We start from the raw sequence: 22,824 nt of genomic DNA on the forward strand, positions 1-22,824 counted from the left end.
CTCTGGGAGAATTTTTCTTCTGTTACCAGTTAATCTCATGAATTGGACAGAATCATTCTTGACCCATTTCACAGACTTTTGGCTTTACCCCCCACCACCCACACCTCTACATGTGCATGTATGCATGCATACGCATGCACACACACACACACACACACACACACACATTTTTATATAACGTATTTACTACTATAATTTTAAGAAATCTTGTGCAGTTGAGATTCCACATCTACTTGTGGCCTGTTTGAACTCTGCTTGAGAGTGAATTTTTCCAGATTGTTTTCTTTAATGCTAATAGGAGACATTAGTTAATGTCAGATACAACATGTTGAAAGCAGATGGGAGCATGCTGGCCAAAATCAGATACAGTAGGAGCCCATCCCTTGGAGAGTGACTGAATGAAGTGCACTTACAGTTAGATGTTGATCCCTATGTGACATTGAGGGGATTTTCCCAGAGCACCAACTTCTCAAGCAAAGCAAAGGAAATGAAAAGAAAGCTAAGGAAGAATGGCAAAAGCAGAGATCTGGGTTTGTCCAGTGACTGACCAGTCCAAGAAATCCCATTTAGTCCAGAAAAGCTGTGCTTACCAGAAATATTACCTGGGCCATCCTTTTCACAGATGTCTTGGTCATGATGCAAGGTCAGGCTCCTCTCATTAACCCATATAATGTCAGAGCTAGGATCCCCCTTCTAGATGATCTAGTTCCACCTCATATAACAGAGGGACTGGGTGGGGAGGTGAGGAGAGGGCAGGTAGAGCCAGCCCTAGGGCCTGTCCCTGTGCCCTGGTCCAGTGCTCTGTCTACAGAATTTCTGCTCCCCCAGGGTCCACAGTAAACAAACCCAGTGGAACCAGTGAGTGTTCCTGCCATTTGCTTCCCTCTGCCTAAGTCCAGGCCTGAGCCAGGAGGCCTCCAAACCTGGAACAGAGAACAGCTTGGCCTCCAACAGCACCATTTCCATGTCTCAAAACAATCCCTCTAGTCAGAGTTCTGAACATTTATTGCATCACTTATTGCATATCACTCCAATTCAATCACAATACTGGCACAGTTGCTTTTATTCAGAGAGCCACGATGCCTCTCTCAAAGTGTGTGTGTGGGGGGGGGGGGGGGTGGGGGGGGGGGAGGGCTGGGTACAGAGGGATGGAGAGGGAAATTTTAGTTTGAACCATAGAGTTTTGTACTTGCTTTGAGCTCATAAACTTATAGAGATAAACAAAAAAATAATTAGAAAAGTACATTAAACCAATATAATGTCATATGAAAATTCTGATCATCAGATAGTGAGGAAGAGACTAATAATAGGTAAGTGAATATATAAATAATAGAGTGCTATAACAAGGAGTCAGTGGAGTCTCCTTGAAAGTGTGTAGAAGGAAGGCTTCTCCGAGAAGGTGACGTTGAAGCTAAGAGCCCAGTGAAAAGAAGGAGTCATATGGATTTTTCAGAAGAGCTTTCAGGAAGGTGGAGAGCTAGCATGAAGTCCTCACAGCAGACATGTTTGAGGAAACACAAGAATAGCTGAGTGACGGGGCCTGGCAGAGAAGGGGGAACTGGACATGAAGCCCCACTGGAGTCAGATCACATGGAGATTTTTAAGCTAATAGGAGTTTGAATTTTCCTGTAAGTAGTATGAAAAGCCCATAGGATGGTTTTATGGAGGGAGGTAACATTTTTAAAAATCACTTTCGTATAATTAATGCATCAAATGTGCGTTATAATTTCTTTAATATTGTGGACAAAATTTAATTTATATACCACTTTCATATACATACATCAGTAACGCTCTGAGCACTCTGTCTTCCCTTCCCTCTGTCCTTCCTTTTTCCTTTCTTTCCTTCTTGCTTTATTCCTTCCTTCCTTCATTCAAATCTTATTCACTCTTCTTGATCATGTGCAATGGGCCATTGTGATGAACCACAGAGATAAGGCATGTTTATAATCTAATGAGGCGTACTGAGAAATGGAAAATAAATAAACATGCAAACAAAATAATTACACTTTGGCATAATTACTCTGCAAAGTCTGATAGTATGACTATTTTTACTTATTTTGCTGAAGAAAAACTAAGATTATTAAGTGACTAATCCAAGGTCAGACAAGTAGTAAGAACTGGAATCTAAGAGTCTCTCAGCTCCGAATCCTGTTTTCTTTGCACCATGCTGCACCGTTTCTTGCAGTGCTCTTTGTTGTATCTATGTTATGGTCTGAAGCCAATGTTTGCCTCAGAATTGGGTCCAAAGTTGGAAATAGGCATTTTCAGGAATTGAAGAGAAGAAAACCTAGACTAGAAAAAGATGGTATTTGGGTAACTAGACAGGCTTGATTTCTAGAACTGGACAATCCTGAATTCCAAAGCATGGCTCTGTGTAGTTTAAAGATGCAAGTCTTCATGGCTTTTTTCCCAAAATGAGAGTCGCTGCAGGTGGCTTCCTTAGAAAGCATGGCACAGAAGACCTCGGTTGATATGTGGTAGTAGCAGAGCTCACAGAAGCTCATAGGAAGCTGAAACAAATCCCACTGATTTAGCACAAATGAGCTGGGCAGCTGTATTTCTGGAAACACCAAGCTCTAATAAAGAAACCATATGTAAAATGCACTTAAAAAGGTAACAGTCTTTCTTTTTGTCTTTCTTTATACTAATAAATTCTGCACCTTATAAGTAGAGAACTTGGCAGCTGGGAGAGTGTGTCCTAAATCCCCTGGAGAAAGTTTACTAGGCTAGACCATGGCACCAACATGACAGGTCCTGCCAGCAGCCCCGGGAATGTGTAACAGAGACAGACGTGGGAATTGTATAGGAGGCACTTCAGAGAGTTGTGCAGTTGATAACCAAACACTGCCAATAAAAATGTGTGCATTTTATATTGCAACTAAATCTTCAAGAGAATTTGTAAAAAGCTTAGGAGATTACTGAGTTGTTTTGATTGCCTCCTAGAAAAATCAGTATTTTCTATTCCACTTCCTTCAAATCTAGTTCAGTATATTTCAGGAAAAGTTTTTTCTAGAAAACTAGTGGCCTGGTGCATGAAATTTCATGCACTGGTGGTGGGGGGGGGGGGGGATCCCTTAGCCCAGCCTGCACCCTCTCACAGTCCCCCCTCGCTCCTTACCGCCCTCCTGCAGTGGAGGCAGGAGAGGCTCCCGCCACCACTGCTGTGCTCGCCAGCCGTGAGCCCGGCTTCAAGCTGAGCAGTGCTCCCCCTGTGGGAGCGTACAGACCACCAGGGGGCAGCTCCTGCATTGAGCATCTGTCCCCTGGTGGTCAGTGCGCACCATAGCGACCAGTTGTTCCACCGTTTGGTCAATTTGCATATTAGGGTTTTATTATATAGGACAGCATTTTGTTTTTGTTAATGTTCTAGGATACATTTTTAAAAAGTGAGGATCCTAGCCTAATGACTCCTCCTATATTCCATATTACCCTTCCACTGACTCAGTCAACTTTGACCCCAGTTTGTAGAATTTCAGCTCAGCTCTGACAAGGTCATTCCAATTGCACCAGTCCAGTCTAAGGTAAGAGGTAATATGTGAGTGGCCCTTTAAAAACACACCAAAAACTTGTCTTCAAAAAAAGAACATTTTCAACTTCTTTGTGTTCTCTATGGTTCCTCCTCCAGAAAAGTACCAGCTCTCCTCCTGTTGTGAGATTTCCCTTCTCCAAGGAAGAGCAGAACATTAAGTTTAGCAGTGCTTCATCACTCAGCTCCCACCCTTTCCCCTGACCCCATGCCATTGGGAAAGAGGGAACGTGTGAGTCTCCACAGCCAGTCAGCCAGTCATGGGCTCCCTTGGGAGTAAATGATGTTTGTGCAGAAGAGATTTGCACATCCAGTGGACATAGTCCAGACCCCACCAGTTGTGGGCATTCTCCTAAGAGAGGGTTTTGGAATTTAGCTTGCTGCTTATTTTTAAGAGCTTGATTTAAAGAGCTCTCAGGGAAAAGAATAGTGAATTACTAGTCAACATCTTTTTAACTCCCACGCCAGCCTGGCAAATATAATTCAATTACAAAAACATTGACACTTCAAATGTGTCTAGTTCGGTGCTAGTATGCAGAAAAATAAGATATAGTTCCCTCATCTGCAGAGTTAACAATCTGGTGTGTGTTTGAATTTGAGGGATTACAATTTAGTCTTCTATTTAGAATAAAATAGAAAGCTAGTTCACATTGGGTTGCCTTTTCTATACTGAGTGTAGTGATGGAATATTTATATTTGCTGTCTGTTTTGTTGACTGTTCCTGCTGAATGATAATAAACATTCAATTCCCCAGTACACACTTATTGAATACTTGTTGTATATGTTGCTCTGGAATATAGTCAGTGGTTGTGGATTGTACTGCAACTCACTCATCTATGGTAGAATTAAAACTATGTCTGTGGTTATCATAGCAACAGGATTTGAGCCAAGCCAACACTGTCCAGATGTCATTTGGACATTGGAAAGAAATTGAATCTTAATGATGCCTGCCTAGCTTCGCTAGTTAGGTTTTTATAGGACTAAGATCCTAGGTGCGCCATTCTTGTTTCCCTTTGAAATGTTAAATAATGCACAGCCATGATATGGACACAGGATCAGCTTAAATCTGTGCCTTACCTGAGGAAGAACATCCAATTACAAACTCATGTCCTATTGATGCTGGATTGATGCACAATTTATTCTTGTGTGAAGAACACCACTTAATTAGAAACCTCACGGAGAACAGCAGGATCCTGGTATAATGAAAAGATTCACGATTCTAGCCCTAGTTCTGCTATTAATTAGATGTGTATCTTTGGGTTCCAGTTTTCTTGTCATTTAAATTGTAACAAAAATGTCTCCTCTGTCTACCTCCAAAAGATACTGTTACAATCCTTGAGAAAATGAGACATGATGATAAGATTCTGATTTTTATGTATACATGACATACATGTATACATAGATAATTACTGGAAGAGATTAGATCTAAATATTAAAAGTGGTTTCTTTGTGTAGTAAAAATTACAGATAGTTTTTTATTTTTTTCTTTGTGGATTTTTTATGTAAAATTGCTACAACAAGCATTACCGCTTTTATAATCTGAAAAATAGTTTTTAAAAAATAGACTATTTTGAAAAGATTGTGTTTTCAATAGTTAAGTAAACATTATCCCAACCTAATTCACTTATCATTCACTAGGGACCCAGTGCATGAATTCGTGCACCTTGAAAAGAACTGTGGGCTGTGAGGTTGTGGTGGGCAAGGAGAGGGATCTCGGCTCATCCTCTGCACCCCTGCCCAGCCCCTCCCCCTGCGACCCCCAGTCCCCTGTCTGCCAGCAGCCCCACTCCCACCGCTGCCACTTCCACATGCTGATGGCGCTGGCCCCGCTTTCACCCACTGACTGCATGGAGCGATTGGGGCTGGCGCCAGCAGCAGGTGCGAGTGGTGGCTGCTGCCCTGATTGCCCCTCAGGAGCAGGGGGAGGTGGAGAAGCCCTCAGGGGCGGTTGGGGCGGCAGCCGCCTCTTGCACTTGCTGACAGTGCTGAGTGATCAGGACCAGCACCAGGTGCTGGCTGTGGGTGTATGCAGCGCCAGCACTGGTAGCAGGTACAAGTGGGGCCATCGCCGACAGTGGGTGTGAGAGATGGCTGCTGGCCCCAATCGCCGCTCAGGAGCAGAGGGAGATGGAGAAGCCCTGAGGGGCAATCGGGACCAGCAGCCACCGCTCGTACCTGCTGATGGCACCGAGTGATCAGGGCCAGCGCCGGGGCACTGGCAGCGGGTGCAAGCGACGGCTCTGGTGCCAGCAGTGGGTACAAGCAGGGCCGGCGCCAGCAGCAGGTGCGAGTGTTGGGCGGGACTGTTGCGCGTGGGAGCAAAGAATTTTCAGTAACTACCAGAGGCTTTGTCTGGTGCCCCCACTCACCTGCTCCACCATACAGCTGTGGTCAATGCTCACCAAGTTCTGCACGCTCCCCCTGGTGGTCAATGCACATCATAGCGACCGATTGTTTGGTTGTTCGGTTGTTCTGCCATTTGGTCTATTTGCATGTTAGGATATATATATATATATATATATATATATATATATATATATATTGATTCTTCACTTACAAAAACTTATTACACTCATGCTACATGCCAGATAGATACTGTGCTAGACACTGGAGGCACTCACTGTCTTGCCCTCAAGGAGCTTAGGAGTGGATGGAAGACAGATGAGTCATCAGGAATTGGCAGAAGCGCTTTGTCAGGGCAGAAGAGGAACAGAGGCCAGCCTGTGTCAGGCAGGCATCAGGCATCAAGAAAGTCTGGAGGAGACAACACCAGAGCTGGATCTTGAAGGGAAGAGCAAGTTAATTTAGGAAGAATGGTTTGGGGCCTGGAGAAGAACTTCCACACAGAGGCAGGAGCATGTGCAGTTACAGGGGAGTTAATTTTTCCAGGGAGTCATGGTGGATGAATTATGAAAAATTACTTAGCAGGCTTTTCCCATTGATTTCCAGTGGCCACACAGGCTGAGTGAAAAGTAAAGAATTTCCAAGCTGGAGGTGGTGAGACAGAGGAGGTACAAAACCCAGCCAAACCAGCCTGGGACCTGTTTCTTGGTGTAGCTTCCTTTCTCTTTCTTTTCTTTCCCGTGGGAGCCATCAGGAAGATGAAAGAAGCAGAGTGTACCTGTTTAGGGGTAGCTGTGATGTGAAACCCAATCCTCTCATTAGAGGCCCTGGCAAAAACTTCTCCATGCACAGCCTTCCTTTGTGGAGATCTGCAGCTGCTGAGAGAAGGGCGTCCTCGGCTGCAGGATCAATCACTGTGCTGGCTCCGTGGCAGTGGCTAGAGCGCCTGGGCTGAATGCCCAGTGGGCATGACTTGCTTCTCTCCTCCTCTCTGCCTCCAGACCCTGGCTTCTCAGATCAGAGCCTGCGCCTGCATTGTCTAACTAGGCAGGCAACTCTTTTGCTCCTAATGCTTTAAATAGAAGCCCCTCTGATTTTTTACTACAGTCCTCATCCTTTGCTTATTTATCAACCTGAATGTTGTGAACAGGATGTCAGCATAGACATTAGCAGTTGTAACAGCTCACCCTGATGGAAGCTGCCTCAGGAAGTTGTAAGAGCTCTGCACCTGAAATCAGTAGATGCAGGCTCAAAGTGCAGCCCCACAAGGTTTCAGTTGCTTGTATCTTAATTTCCACCTTTGTAAAATGGAACTAACTATGCTGGGGAGTGGGCATGGAGAGTATTTTAATGTAGAGCTTTAGACTGACCTGAGTGTCAAATCCAGCTCTACTAATTACAAGCTCTGTGCCCATAGACAGATTGCTTTTACCACATAGTAAGTACTCAATAAATGTTAGCTGCTATTGTTACTTATGTCACATTATAAAATACAAAATTCTATAGTCACAGGAATAATTATTATTAGTAACTTGAACATGACTATGGTGAGATTATATATATTTGAATATCTGTACAGATATCTGGAAATCAATTCAAGTTATGAAAAGTAGGTATTTTTCGTAAAAATTCTATTAGTAGTTCATTAGAAGAACAAAAAAAGGAAAGCTGTAATTCCTGCACTTGAGAGGAATTGACTGTAAATGGTTAAAGACAAGCTAAAAATTACATTTTATTTTCCTCCAGAGAAAACGCTGCCACCTTTTCTCAGTGAAGGCAATTAAGGCAGAACCGCACTGCAATACTCGCTCTAACACCTTCATTTGGTATTTATAAATGGCCCAATAAGCCCTGGAAACCATGATATGTCACATCAGAATGCTAATGACAGCACATTATGTGAATCACTGAGAGGCAACAATTGAAAATCTCGCTCTGCCATCAACCATTTATATTGTTCCCAGATTGCAGTACTGAAGGATTACAGCTACAGCAAATTGTGCAGCAACCTAAATAAATTAAGGAGGAGAAGCAATTACAGCCTCTCTGCATTTGACTTAAGAGCACAGTTTGCCATTCTCAAAGCCACTTATAGATGATGGAGGAGCAAGGCCATCTCTGGAAATAAGAACTTCATCTGCCCTAACCCCATCAGCTAACCTAAAACAATAAAAGTAATCTAAAAATAATCTGAAAGGAAGAAAGGAAGGGTGGGGTAGGGAGTAAGAAAAAGTAGGGGAAAAAATGGAATGCTCTGTGGTAGGTTGGAAAAATCTTTTGTAAGTGCCACAATATGACAAATTTAAGATTATTTTCTTTTTAAATATTATATTTAGAAATACTAAAGGCACAATGATATCTGGTTATAATTGTTAGGAATTAGCAAATAGGCCTGTGATAGAAGTGAACATGAGAGCCAAAGAAAATACATTGTTTTTTCTAAATTGTTTTTGTTGTTGTTGTTTTTTTATTTTATTTTATTTTTTAATTAAATCTTTATTGTTCAGATTATTACATTTGTTCCTCTTTTTCCCCCCATAACTCCCCTCCTTCCAGCTCCCACCCCGCCCTCCGCCCTCACTCCCCACCCACTATGTTCATCCATAGGTGCATGATTTTTGTCCAGTCTCTTCCTGCATCTCCCACACCCGTTTTCCCCCCAAGAATAGTCAGTCCATTCCCTTTCTATGTCCCTGATTCTATTATAATCACCAGTTCATTCTGTACATCAGGTTATTTATTCACTTGATTCTTAGATTCATTTGTTGATAGATGCATATTTGTTGTTCATAGTTTGTATCTTTACCTTTTTCTTCTTCTTCCTCTTCTTAAAGGATACCTTTCAGCATTTCATATAATACTGGTTTGGTGGTGATGAACTCCTTTAGCTTTTCCTTGTCTGTGAAGCTCTTTATCTGACCTTCAATTCTGAATGATAGCTTTGCTGGATAAAGTAATCTTGGTTGTAGGTTCTTGGTATTCATCACTTTGAATATTTCTTGCCACTCCCTTCTGGCCTGCAAGGTTTCTGTTGAGAAATCAGCTGACAGTCGTATGGGTATTCCCTTGTAAGTAACTGAGTTTCTTTCTCTTGCTGCTTTTAAGATTCTCTCTTTGTCTTTTGCTCTTGGCATTTTAATTATGATGTGTCTTGGTGTGGTCCTCTTTGGATTCCTTTTGTTTGGGGTTCTCTGCGCTTCCTGGACTTGGAAGTCCATTTCTTTCACCAGGAAGGGGAAGTTTTCTGCCATTATTTCTTCAAATATGTTTTCAATATCTTGCTCTCTCTCATCTTCTGGCACCCCTATAATTCTGATGTTGGTATGTTTGAAGCTGTCCCAGCGGCTCCTTACACTATCTTCGTATTTTTGGGTTCTTTTTTCATTTTGCTTTTCTGGTTGGGTGTTTTTTGCTTCTTCGCATTTCAAATCTTTGACTTGATTCTTGCGCTCCTCTGGTCTGCTGTTGGGAGTCTGTATAATATTCTTTATTTCAGTCAGTGTATGCTTACTTTCTAGATGGTCCTTTATCACACCATCGAGGGTCTCATTAGATTTCCTGTACATCTCATCAAGTTTATCGACAGACTCTAGAAGCCTCTTGAGAGACCTCAAAAGTGTGGTTCTGAACTCAATATCCTCCCTTGATAGTTTTGTCCTGTTTCTTTGTCTCCGCATTTTTTACGCTTTCTTGGTACACCCCCTAGTGGTCTTTGTGCGCAGTCTTGTTGTAGTTAAGCCTTGATTGTTATAGTTAATACTAGAGGGATTTGACCTCCAGGCCGACTGGCTGTGATAATCAGCTGTGTTTGCAGTGGAAGAACTTGTGTCCTCTAGGTAGGTGCTAATCTAGCCTTTGCCTGAGGCTATCCGGCAAATGCCTCTGTGCAGGGCTTGGGCGGGGCGGGTCCCACGGGATCAACAGGGTGGAGGAGGGAGCAGTTATGGCTGCTCTCAGTCCATCCCCAGGGGCTCTGCCTCTCTGTCCCAGCAACAGCTGCAAACCTTGGAGGAACCGTAGCCAGACAGTCCTGCTTCTCCCGTTTGAGTCTGGGTCCCTAGAGACTCGCCCGGATCTGGAGCTCTGAGTCTGAGGCTCCCTCCGGATTGAAACAGACAACCGCGCCCTCAGCCACCAGCCCGCGCCTCGCACACTCCGCACCTTAGTATTTTACTTCAGCACTGCGCCTCCTCTGATTCTCGGTTCCTCCTAGTTGTAGAACTTCCATTCAGCCAGCCTTCCTGTGGTTCTGGATGATGTCCGTTCCGTCTTTTAGTTGTATTTTTGAAGTGGTTGTTCAAGGCAGCAAACTCCAGCGTTAACCTATGCCGCCATCTTGGTTTCTCCTGTTGTTGTTTTTTAAAATAAAAGAGGTATTTTAAAATAGAAATAGAAAAAAGTTATTTTGTTTTTAATTTTTTTTAAAAATATGTTTTTATTGATTTATATAGAGAGAGGAAGGTAGAGAGAGAGAGAGAGAAACATTGATAAGAAAGAGAAACATCATTGATTGGCTGCCTCCTGCACACCCTCTACTAGGGATCAAGCCCACAACCCAGGCATGTGCTCTGACTGGGAATTGAACCAGCAACCTCTTCGTTCATACATCGACGTTCAACTGCTGAACCACACAGGTCAAACTGTTTTTTCATTCTTATTTCAATGCACTACATTATAAAATTTTTAAAAATCTATTTTCATTAGGTAACTTATTTTCTAATTTTCAACTGTCAGTCTTTGCTTATTTTACCTCTGATTTGGTTTTAAGCATTGGAAGGATTGAATAGAACACATCATTTTAACTCACTCTCAATTTGAATTGAGAGTGAGCAGACCTGTCTTCTACTCTAAAATTCACTGCCCTTACCTTGGTGTCAAAGTCCTTATAACTTTATTCATTAAAGCAGTTATTCTCAAACCTGGCTGCCTATTATAGTCACATTGGGGCTATTAACAAATACTTATGCTGACACCCTTCCCCCCCACTCCCACCCTCACCCCAGAGTCTGATCCAGATAGTCTGTAGAGGAGCCAGGTGTTGGTATTTTTTAAAGTCCCCCAAGTGTTTGATTATACAGCCAGAATTCAGAACCATTCGGTTAGAGATTTTCACTTGCCCCAATTCGATTAGAAATTACCTTTTTTTCCCTCTACTGTCCTCAACTCTTGCTTCAATGATCAAGATATTAACGAAATATTTAGTACTGTCTATCATTAAGTTATTTGAAAGCTCATTGATTCCAGGGCACCGCCATGCTGAGCTGCCAGTAGGAAGGAGTGCCTTAGGATAGAAGGAAGATCAGGAGTTCTAGATCTGATTCCAGGGTCTCCCACCAACTCACTCATCCTGAAACACTGGGCACTCTGGGTCCATCTCAAATGTGGGGGTGAACTTGAGGATCTGAGGTCCCCTTCAATTCTGACATTTTCTGATTCATCTTCAAGATTTCCATACCAGTATCTTCAGACAGACTTTTTAGCTGAAGCTTACATTAATAAAACCTATTAAATATAATCAAACTACACAATTTCACTTTTAAATGATTCAGGGAGTAATCCCTCTTTTCTCAAGGCTCTTGTAGCATGTTATAGCAGTAATGTTTCTTTTGTCATTAGAGTTGTTCGGGTACATCTATTTCCTCTCTCTGAGTGTAAGCTCCTTAAAAATAGAAGCCATCTCTCCTATCTTTATATTTCCCATAATGCCCTGTTCATAGTCAATGCTTACTGAATACTAAAGATGCTTAGTGACTGGGATTCTGGATATTGCAGTGCATGCTCAGTGATGGAAATATGGAAGGCAGGCTTTTAGTTTCAGTTTCTGTGTGCACACTGAGTACAGGCAGGTAGTATACCTAGGTGCTTAGGAGATTGGGCTCCAGAGTCAGACAGATCTGGATTCTTGCTGTGCCACATTTGGCAGATTCCCTCATCTTCTACCATCTGTATAATGGGGATGCTAACACTCCATACCTTATAGTTTCTTATGAGTGCTTATGACAGTAACCATTATTATCTATTGAACTAGTCCAAAGGACTGTCATCCACAAGGTCACTTTTGATTTATTTTTTCTACTGGGAATCTTACCCAAACCTTATCAGTGGAATTCAGGAGGCCTCCTCCCCAGCAAAACTAGTGGAATGGTGACTTGATCATCTGTATCCAATAGAGCCATAAAAGTTTGAGTTACTTTTTCCCTGAAGTTTTTCATCATACTTGTATGGATGCATGTGGCCTTTGATCCCTCATAGAGAAGGAGACCTCAGCCATACATCTAGTCATCTTTCTCCTTAAAACAGCTCAGGTTGGGTCCTAGCCAGTCTGGCTCAGTGTACAGAGCATTGGCCTGTGAACTGAAGGGTCCCTGGTTCAGTTCCGGTCAAGGGCACATGCCTGAGGGCCTGCTGGAGGCAGCCTATCAATGATTCTCTCTCATCATTGATGTGTTTCTGTCTCTCTCCCTCTACCTTCCTCTCTGAAATCAATAAAAAATATTTTTTAAAAAAACACCTCAACTTGGGTTAGAGGGCAAGGGAAGGATCAGGGATGGTGAAGGAGAGAATAATTCCATGCCAGTAAGCAAGACTTTGCATTTACATTAAATTCACTCTTTAAAAATATACAGTTCAATTGTTTTTAGTCTATTCATAGAGTTGTGCAACCATCATCACAGTTTATTTTAGAATATTATCTGAAGAAAACCCCATACCTATTAGCAGATACTTCCCATTCTCCTCAGCCCCTGGCAACCACTAATCTACTTTACATCTCTATAGATTTCCCTATTCTAAATATTTCCTAATATGGAATCATATAATATGTGTCCTTTTGTGACTGGCTTCTTTCATTTAGCATGTTTTCAAGATTCATCCATATAGAGCCATAAGTCTTAATAATACTTAATTCCCTTCTATTGCTAAATAATAGTCCATCATGTGGATATACTATACTTTTTTATATATTCATAAGTTGACAGATATTACAGCTGTTTCTACTTTTTGGCTATTATGAAAAATGCCACTATTAAACATTCCTGTACAAGTTTTTATGTGGCATATGTTTTTATTTCTCTTGGGTATATACCTTGGAGAGGAATTACTGGGCCATGTGTTTAACTTTCTGAAGAATTTCCAAACTGTTTTCCATAGTGACTTCACCATTTTATATTTCCCCCAGCAATGTATGAAGGTTCCAATTTCTCATCAACTTGTTATTGTCTGTCTTTTAATTATAGCCATCCTAGTGGGTGTAAAGTGGTATCTCATTATGGTTTTGATTTGAATTTCCCTAATGCCTAATGATGTTGAGCATCTTTTCATGTGCTTATTGGCTATTTGTGAATCTTTGGAGAAATGTCTATTTGAGTTCTTTGCCATGTTTAAAGTGGAGCTAATTGTCTTTTTATTGTTGAGTTGTAAGAATTCTTTATAATACATGTCCCTTATCAGGTATGTGATTTGCAAATATATTCCCAAATTCTATGTGTTGTCGTTTCATTCTCTTGATGATGTCTTTTAAGCACAAAAATTTTAAATTTTGATAAATCCAATTTATTTATTTTTTCGTCACTTGTGCTTTTGGTATCTAATCCAAGACCACGAATATTTACTCCTATGTTTTCTTCTAAGAGTTTCATAGTTAGCTCTTACATGTAGATCTCTGATCCATTTTGAATTAATATTGTATATGGTGTGAGGTAGGGATCCAGTTTCATTCTTTTGCATGTAGATACAGTTGTTCCAGCATCATCTGTTGAAAAGACTTGTTTTTCCCCATTAAATTGTTTTTGTACCCTTGTTGAAAATCAATTGACCATCATTGTAAGGGTTTATTTCTGGACTCCCAATCCTATTTCATTGATCTATATGTTTATCTTTATGTCAGTATCGTACTGTCTTGACTACTCTATCTAGCTTTGTTTTAAATTTTGAAGTTGGGAAGTGTAAGTCCAAAAAAGAAAATGTTCTTTATTTTTTAAGATTGCCTTAGCTATTATTATCAATCTTGGATGGTGTGGCAGCTCAACTAACTAAATTTCTAATGTTTGTAGTTACTCAAAATTCCTTTTCAGATGGCAACGCCATTATGACTAATTTATTGCAGCTTTAGGAATTCATTGCCTCAGTAACAACAGACACATTGATTTTAGGCTGGCATTGCAGGGTTTGCTGCCTCATTGTCACAATAATATCCTTTCTCTCACCCACCTGGATAGTGTGAACTATAGTCAAGGAACTATTTTTTTATTTGTTCAATCCTGCCTCTCACTGCTCAGCCTTTAAATATTAATTCAACTTTTGTTTGTTAATAGGCAGTACATTGGGGGACACTTATTAGCTAACCCCCCTCCTACAATTTGGGTGAGAGCACTTACTGCCTGATCCTGGGAAATCTTTGTTTATCCCTAAACCTGGCCTTCAAATCCCTTGTTCTTCCTTATCCAGAAAGTCATGTCATTATCACCTTCCCATCCTCATCACCAGAGTGATCAAGAATTGTGAAGGGCCTGAAATTTTACCCTACTTGCAAGCTAATATGTTAGCTTTTGCTGCTTAATAGATCTAGGCCGAAGACACAAGACTCCTGGGTCAGAAACAAAAGACTTTATGTTCTCATACACAGCAAGCAGCATGAGCATTCTCATATTTCCATTGGTTCTTCTGGAGGCCAAGTCACACTGGGGCAATGTAATAGGCTCAAATGAATGCTACACAGACAATTGGTTTAAGTTACAGCTGATGAATTCAGGGGCAAGGACCCAGCACTTTTTGAGCAAGCAGCAAACATTATAGCAAGCAGTCTTTCCTTCCCACCTCTCCCCCACCCCACAGGGGTGAGCAGTGATATGGTAGTCACACTGTGGTCAATTTGACCTACTTAGTTGTCTGTGTGAGTAACTACATAAACTGCTTTTTATCAGAAAACAGATAAGCCTTGCAGTCAAGCACACTCACCAAGAACATGCAAGAACAATCAGGACTGGTGACCAACTGCCTCTCCCAACAATCTACCCCTTGACTCTGTATGTTCTTCGCTGAACTCCTATTTGTACCTGAGTGGACCAGTGTGCCGCTCTGTCAACCACTTGGGTGAATCTGTCTCACAGAGTCTGGGACCAAATTTGTTGCATTTGTTTCATACAGCATAATAGTTAATTTTATGTGTCAACTTAGGCCATGGTGCCTAGATACTTAATTAAACATTATTTTTGACATTTAAACTTTTTTAGATGAGATTAACATTTAAATCAGTAGAATTTTAGTAAAGCAGAATATCCTTCAGGTGGACCTCATCCAGCTGAAGGTTTAATAGAAACAAGACTGACACCCAATCAAGAGGGAATTCTGCCAGCAGATTGCCTTTGGACTCTAACTACAGCAGCGGTTCTCAACCTGTGGGTCGAGACCCCTTTGGCGGTCGAACAACCCTTTCACAGGGGTCGCCTAAGACCATCCTGCATATCAGATATTTACATTACGATTCATAACAGTAGCAACATTACAGTTATGAAGTAGCAACGAAAATAATTTTATGGTTGGGTCACAACATGAGGAACTGTATTTAAAGGGCCAGAGGTTGAGAACCACTGAACTACAGCATAACTCTTCCCTGGATCTCTAGCATGGTGGTCTACTGTGCCGATTTGGAGTTGAGTTGCTAGCTTCCATAATCCGTATCGTGTGAGCCAATTACTTAAAATCAATCAGATAGATATATAAATAGATATAGATAAAGATAGAGGATAGAGATAGAGATATAAACACACATATCCTATTGTGTGACTAAGACAACATTTAATTAAGGCTGCTATCCACAGGACATTTATAAAATACTGACCATATATTGCAATTCATCTCTTCATCTCTCTTTCTCTTCCTCTCTCATGACGGGGAGAAACACTTGAGTTGAAAGTGATTGTGAAACCTTGGGTGCTGAGACTTTATTTTAATAAACTCTGTCTTCCTCAAACATAGCAGGCACTCAGTAAAGGTTTGTTAAATGAGAGGGGGACTGTGTGAGTGAGTTTATGATTGAATTCCCTCAGCCCCCTATAGTTGCCTTCCCTTATATCTCCATTCAACAACAACAATAACAACAGAAAAAGCCTAAGCTCTCTTTCAGGGTCCATCTCACAGACTGACTCTTTCTTGTAGTTTTTCTTAAATTTTCCTAAGAGAATGTTTTCTCTCTAGCTTTCAAATATTATTGACATTGAATCTATATCCTTTTATGCATTTAGTATGCATGGTGTTATCTATAAATATTTGTAGTCTTTGCAAACTGGTCATATTTCCTTTCTTAGATGATAAGTTCCTTGAATGTAGGGACTTAGTATATTGATCCCTGTATTTCCTGTAGTACCAAGTGCACAGTCAATACCTAACAGACACTAAAAATTGTCTGCTGCATTGGGCTGTCTCAAGGCAGGGTAGGAAATCGCTGGTGCAAATGTGCTAATTACCCACAGTTGGTCTTAGGTGTTTCTGATTATTAGTTACCAGCTCAAAGTCCCTTTAGGAAGCATGGCCTTTTGTTAATGACCACTTTAACTACCACACATCTCTGTAATGATTGGTTGCCTTTAAAATGAGCCAATAACTACATGTTTATAGAGAGCATAAATGAGACCTGTGAGTAGAATAACAAAACACTCAGAGACCCAAATAACATGGGTCTAGAAATCCTAGTTCATATACCTCAGAATCATCATCTTTTGAGCTACCATGAAATGAGAGCCTGCTATATGCCAGGAGCTAGGTCATTTCATGCCACATTTTTCATCCTTAAGACAACTGGAGATGTTATGTTTTAACTGCTGTTGAGGAAGTGGAGGCCCAGAGAGTGTAGAAAATTTACCCAAAGATCGCTCACAATCTACCTAATCTTCATACCTTGCTCATCTCTAAGCTCTTTGAAGTCCACCTCAGCAATTGTCTTATCTAAAAGCCAAGCCATTCACTGTCATTACTCTGGTCCAGGAATGGGCAACCCCTGGCACGCGTGCCAAACATGGCACGCCAGAAACTTTTGCTGGCACGCGAAACCCTCTCTTATAATCTTCCATTTACAATTTTTTTCTTAATATCTACTTTTTTATTTTTCAGATAAATTCAGTGTAGGTGCATCTTAGATAAATAAATAATTTTACGTAACAAGTTATCTTAAAGACCATAGACATGGATTGATGAGAGAGGGGAAGAGCAATTTCTATGCCTCTGCCTTAACTCTCCCTGCCTTCCTAGATCCGACTAGTGTTTTGATTTCATCCACATATGCTTGTGAATCTTTGTTCTCAGTGATGAATTTTGTTAAGTCTCATAATAGGAGTAGCCTGAGGGATGCAAGTAGTAGCTCGTGCATATCTCTGAAGGTCACGAAATATAAACCTGATGTAAAATCTCTCATCAGTGATGCAGCAGCAAAAGTCCCACTGATAATATCAAACGGAGTCATAAAGTTTTCTGTCGGACTATCAGTGTACATGTATACATTAAAAAATAAATGTATTGTCCATCATTATATACTGTTTTTGTCGCTCAAATGAATTGACTTATTTCTTTAAGGTTCGTCACATACGTACACCTTAAGAGATATCAAGTAGGTATAACATGTTCTCAAAAAATTAGGGTTGGCACGCAGAAGAATTTTGAGTCAGAGATTTTGCTGGTTTTGGCATGCACTCACAAAAAGGTTGCCCACCCCTGCTCTAGTCTCTATAATCACTCAGAACCTCTTTAGCTTTTGTCTGAGTCATCATAACAACCTCTTTATGGTTCTACTTCCAATAAATCTTCCACAGTATCAGTCTGATACATGGTCATGTCATTCCCCTTCTTCAAAAACCTTCATTGGGTCCCCATTGCCTACATAATTCCCCTGACTCCTAAGCATTGCATTCAAGGACTTACACAAGTCCTTGGACTTGCTCTGCCTTTCTAATTCTTTTTCCAACCAGTCACTCCAAGATATCATGTCTTCCACTGGAATGACCAATCCATACTTTGCTTCAAAGCCCTCCTCCAGTGCCACCTTCTCTAATGTCCCCAATAGAAAGCTCTCACTCTGGTTATCTCGTAGCACTTTGATGATGTGTTACACTTGGTTTTCATTATACAATGCTGTCTATCATATTTATAAATACATAGGTCAGTCTCTCCTTTTAGAAAATGATCAAATTGAAGATAGGGATTATTATGACTTATGCCTAGCACATAATAGGTGCATAATGAAAGCTTATGAAGTTGTCTAGAATTAATTTGAAATGAATGTGAATTTTGGGTGAATGAGACATTAAAAGCCATACTCCACTCTGAGGAACAGTTACAGCTGCTGCCTAAAGGGACACTGATTATATATTCTTTAATCATTCTCTATACTCTAACACACTCACTATTCAGGCGGTTGTGTATCAACTGCAACATGCATAGATAGAATGAAATTTCAGCTATATTCAGGACTATTTTTCTAACTGTTTTGCCAGCTCTGAGAAGCACCTGGCTCAGTGGTTCCATACCAACTCAAATAAGACTTGAGAGGGGATTTGAAGGGTGAGAGAGAGGTAGCTTGCCAAATGAAATGTCTTAGAAGCACCAATTTAATGACTTACATATAAATTAATCATAAACATGTGGATTAAATTTCCCCAGAAAAGGCATGTTTGGGCTCTCTGTGGACCACAAATGATTGAAAAATGATTGGAGATATTTCCTGAGCCCAAAGACTAAGAAGGAGCAGGTCTATACTTCTTTAACTGCAAATATTAGTGCAATAGATAAATTATCCAAGGGGTCTTGGGGAGGCTAGAAATATGGACAGGAAATAAGAAAATGAGATTCAGCTTGAAAGAATGCTCAGGTACATCTGGGGCAAAATAATCAGAAACAGAGAGATTTGTTTTGAGGGAAAACCCAATAAAGTTATGGAGACTACAAGACATTAAGGGTGACTTCTAATTGGCATGGTCCATGTGATAGAACGATGGTCATTTTTATTCCTGAGCATGCAAGAGAAAAGACCCTGGACTATTGAATATGTAATGGTACTCATCGCCCACAGAATATAAACAAAGCCTTTGCTTTTGGTTAGGTCAAGATTTACCTGGTGGAAGAATAGTTTGGCTAAAATTAAACTAACTTTTCCAGAAAACTCAAGAAAGTAAATGACCAGTCAAGACTGTATGTAGTCCTTGAGCATAAAGTCCAGAGGCAAAATGGAGTCTGAATTTTAAAGCAAAAGAAACTGATACACAAGCTCAAATGGATACCTTCACTAGGGAAGAACACAATCTGTGTTTGAAGTCTTGAGTGCATTATGGGCCATCCACAGGAGGCCTTTCTAGATGTGTTTTATCATTCCTTGTCGTTTGAAAATATCTTTTGAAGAGGTCAGATATCCAGCTGAATAGGCCAAGCTAAAGTACAGTCATTATAGGCAACGTCTGACCTTGGAAATTGGGCCTTGTTTTGCAGAGTTATCAAGACTAAGTGATTTCATAGCTTATCGGTATGACTGTAGGGAAGAAGATTACTATGGATTGTTGAAAGTCTCTTTACATAATTCAGATCCCTTGTAATTGGATTGATTGTATGATCTAAGCCAAGCACGTCAAACTCAAAGGCTAACACTGGCCAAATAAACAAGGTTTAAGTTTATGTTGGCTGCAAAAAAAAAAACCAAAAGCTTCAATTTTCATAGAAACGTAGGTTTATTTCGATATAGACATACTGAATACAAAGGGCTGAAATAAATGAGTAATTGTTAACATAAAATCATAGAACATTTTAACAAAAATTAATATTTTTTCTTGAACATTAACTTACCAGACACTGAATAACTGCATAAATTAATAAGCGTAATGTAAATAAACCTATTTTTCTTGTTCTCTGAAAGCAAAATATTTCTTGTTGCGCACACCAAAGAAGTCAGTACAAGACTAATGATGTGGCAACCGGCTGCTAAAATATTCGCTGCTAGTATTAGTGGAGAGAAATGGTGCGCCTGCACATAAGGCATGTAAGGGAAATGAATGCAACACGATTATAGTAATCAGTCATTAGCGAATGTTGTAGTTCATTATTAATAATTATGTATAACAGGATATTGTAAAAATTAAGGTACAAAATTTTTGTTAAAGTGTTTGTTACATACCTTACATACCTTAAATATATTGGCTGAGCTGCAAAAATATTTGTTGTGGGCCGCACATGGCCCTTGGGCCACGAGTTTGACATGCTTGATCTAAGCACTTTACTATATCAATATTATAATGTAGACCTGATTATTACCTCATTTTGAAGACAAAGAGACAGATTCAGATGGATTAAATACTTGTCTACTGGCTTGTAAGTGGAACAGCTGGAATTCAAACCCAGGCAGTCTGTCTCTTCACTCACTCTCTGGCCACTACATTGTACTCTTATTTAGAAACGACATTATCATAAACATCATTTCCCCTGGTGAGAGTAAAGCTATATCAGAATAAAGCTGGCATATAATCTGGAGTATATCTAAACTTTGGGTAAAGATTTCAATTAACCTGATGTTTCTATACTGGAAAAGAGCTGAGGTGACATGTCTATCAGCAGGCACACTGTGACACCAGCCTAGATATGTAATTCTTCTCAGCCACATTGTGACTGCTGAGTTGTGAATAGAAAGGAGAATTCCAAAGAGAAAGAATAAGGAGCGATATTTAAATAGTACAATTTGTAAATAGTATAACCCCTAGAAGTATAACTGGAGATTCCCATTGGCAGGATGGCTGCTGCTTCTTAATGAGGAATGTAGAGAAGGAAAAGCTATCTTTTTTTATTAGAAATAAAGGACAGTAGGCTTTAGGTTGGTACATGCAGACATGTCTGCCTAATTTTTTTCTCTTATTGCTTCATAGAGAAGTAGTAACTAGGGGACTTGTACTCAAGAGTCAAATTTTAATTCAGCTCATCTCTTTGTTTAATTCTACTAGCTTAATGGAGACAAGACAGAGAAAATTGTGAATATCTAGATACTTGAGTCCCAGTTGCCAGAAGGCCTTTACCTGACAGACTGACTAAATTCTGTAGTAATTCCATGGGGAGTTAAAGTAAAAAATGAGGAGTCAAAGGGAATGAAAAGAACCATTCCAATCAAGGCTGAGGATAAAAGTGAAGTCATCAAGCAGTGATGTACAACAGTGTGGAATGAGTGTGAAGAGAAGTAGACAACTTACAAATGCTTCTAACGAGAGCAATCTGGATGGTGACAGGACTAAATCAAAGACATGAGTATGGGTTGAAAGTCCTGGGGAATTTAAGCTAAAGAAGGGCAAACTCATCGGTAATGTCAAAGTTGTCTTCCAATATGTGAAAGGCTATTGTTTATAAGAGAGTTTAGATTTCTTCTAGAGGACATAGATGTCTTGTAAGGCACAGAACTGCACCCCTCGCTGGAAACTAAAAGGAAGAGAATTTTAACTCCTGCTAAAAGTGATGAGCCAGGATTCGAAGCCCAAGTCTGACCTGAGAGCACTTCATTTTAACAGGAGGGCTTGAATTTGTACTCTACAACTCGAATCTTTAAAAACAAACAAACGTTATTTCACTAACTGATCACTTCTGAGCCCCTAACCCTGCTTGATAATAACAAACACACACACACAAAAATCAAAGTTAACTCAGTCTTTTCTTCCTGATAATTTTTCAGACTTTTCAAAGTTTTCATCTCTTTCTTCTTTTCTTCCTCCTAGATGCCATCTGGGCACATGGGGATACTGATCTCAAGTTGCTGGTGATGGGGAGGGGAGACATGTTCTGTTATCTGGGTACTCATTGACCTTCACTCAATCACCGCCCCCCCCATTACTTGGTTCACCACCCTGGTATTTACTTAGGGGGAATGGGTGCTGCCAGGTCTTTTGGCGCCATGTTAGCACCTGCTATTGAGCATGGGAATTACTATTGCTCCATGTTAAGCACCCCATACTCTGGGACTTCCCTGTAGTGTCACCAAGATTCTTCCAAAACACAGTCCCCTCAGCAGTTCTCTGTGGCATCACAGAGCACATGGGAACTTGTGGAGCTATTGCAGGAAAACAAAGGCCATGGCAGATGTGAAGCACTGACTCAGACATCCCTTCGCAGGATCACACCAAGCCACCACTTCTGTGCCATTGTAGCTGCCCTTGGTTGGTATGTGATGTGGCCCTGACCCCCAGTTCTAAAAAGTAGGACACATGTACACTCTTCTTTCAATTTCTCCTTCTTCCTGGCCTGAGGACAGGGGATGAATACTGTGTCTCTTTTCTGTGATCCAGGCAACTTCCTAACCCTGGTTTTATCCCCCTCCAAACCTTCCCTATGTCAGTTATATCCTCAATCCTCTCTGCAGTATGGCTTCCAGTGCAACTTTATGTTCAGACCTCTAAGTGTTTCTGTATTTTTAAAAGCTTTAAGAATTGGAGGGGGATACTTAATAAAATCTATTTTCTAAGATCTTGTCTCACTGAGTTTGCTGAGGCTAATTTGAAACTCAAAACTGAGCTATGACCCTTCTATTGTAAGTAGTATCTGATCTTCTAAAGAAGATTGAATGTACGTGATTCAATATATAGAGTTGAAGGGCAACAAAATTTACAGAGAATGAAAGTTAAATTGGCTATTTTATATATTCTTTTGTTTCAGTGGAATGTTTTATAATTTTAAAATGTTAATTACATTGGTTTAAAATCTCAGAATAGCATTCTCTGTATACTTTACTGCTCTCTGTAAAGAAAATCAACCAGAGTCCATTAGCATAATCTTTTATTCAAAATGCCAGGGGAAAGAAGGTTCCAGCAAAGTATCCTAACTTGGGCAGAGAGAGCCGAAGGAGATATATATATAATATATATATATATTTTTTTTTAATTGGTTTCAGAGAGGGAGGGTGAGGGAGAGAGAGATAGAAACATCAACGATGAGAGAGAATCATTGATCGG

General features: G+C 40.4%; 1 protein-coding gene across 1 annotated transcript in view; it reads left to right on the forward strand.

The window, feature by feature from the left end:
• HPSE2 (heparanase 2 (inactive)) overlaps positions 1–22,824 on the forward strand; it is a 541,259-nt gene that overhangs the window by 419,581 nt on the left and 98,854 nt on the right. The gene's annotated exons all lie outside the window — the stretch shown is intronic.

The sequence above is a fragment of the Myotis yumanensis genome, unplaced genomic scaffold, assembly GCF_028538775.1.
Source record: "Myotis yumanensis isolate MYYU_CA2020_CCGP unplaced genomic scaffold, mMyoYum1.0.hap1 SCAF_13, whole genome shotgun sequence".
Taxonomy (NCBI): Eukaryota; Metazoa; Chordata; class Mammalia; order Chiroptera; family Vespertilionidae; genus Myotis; species Myotis yumanensis.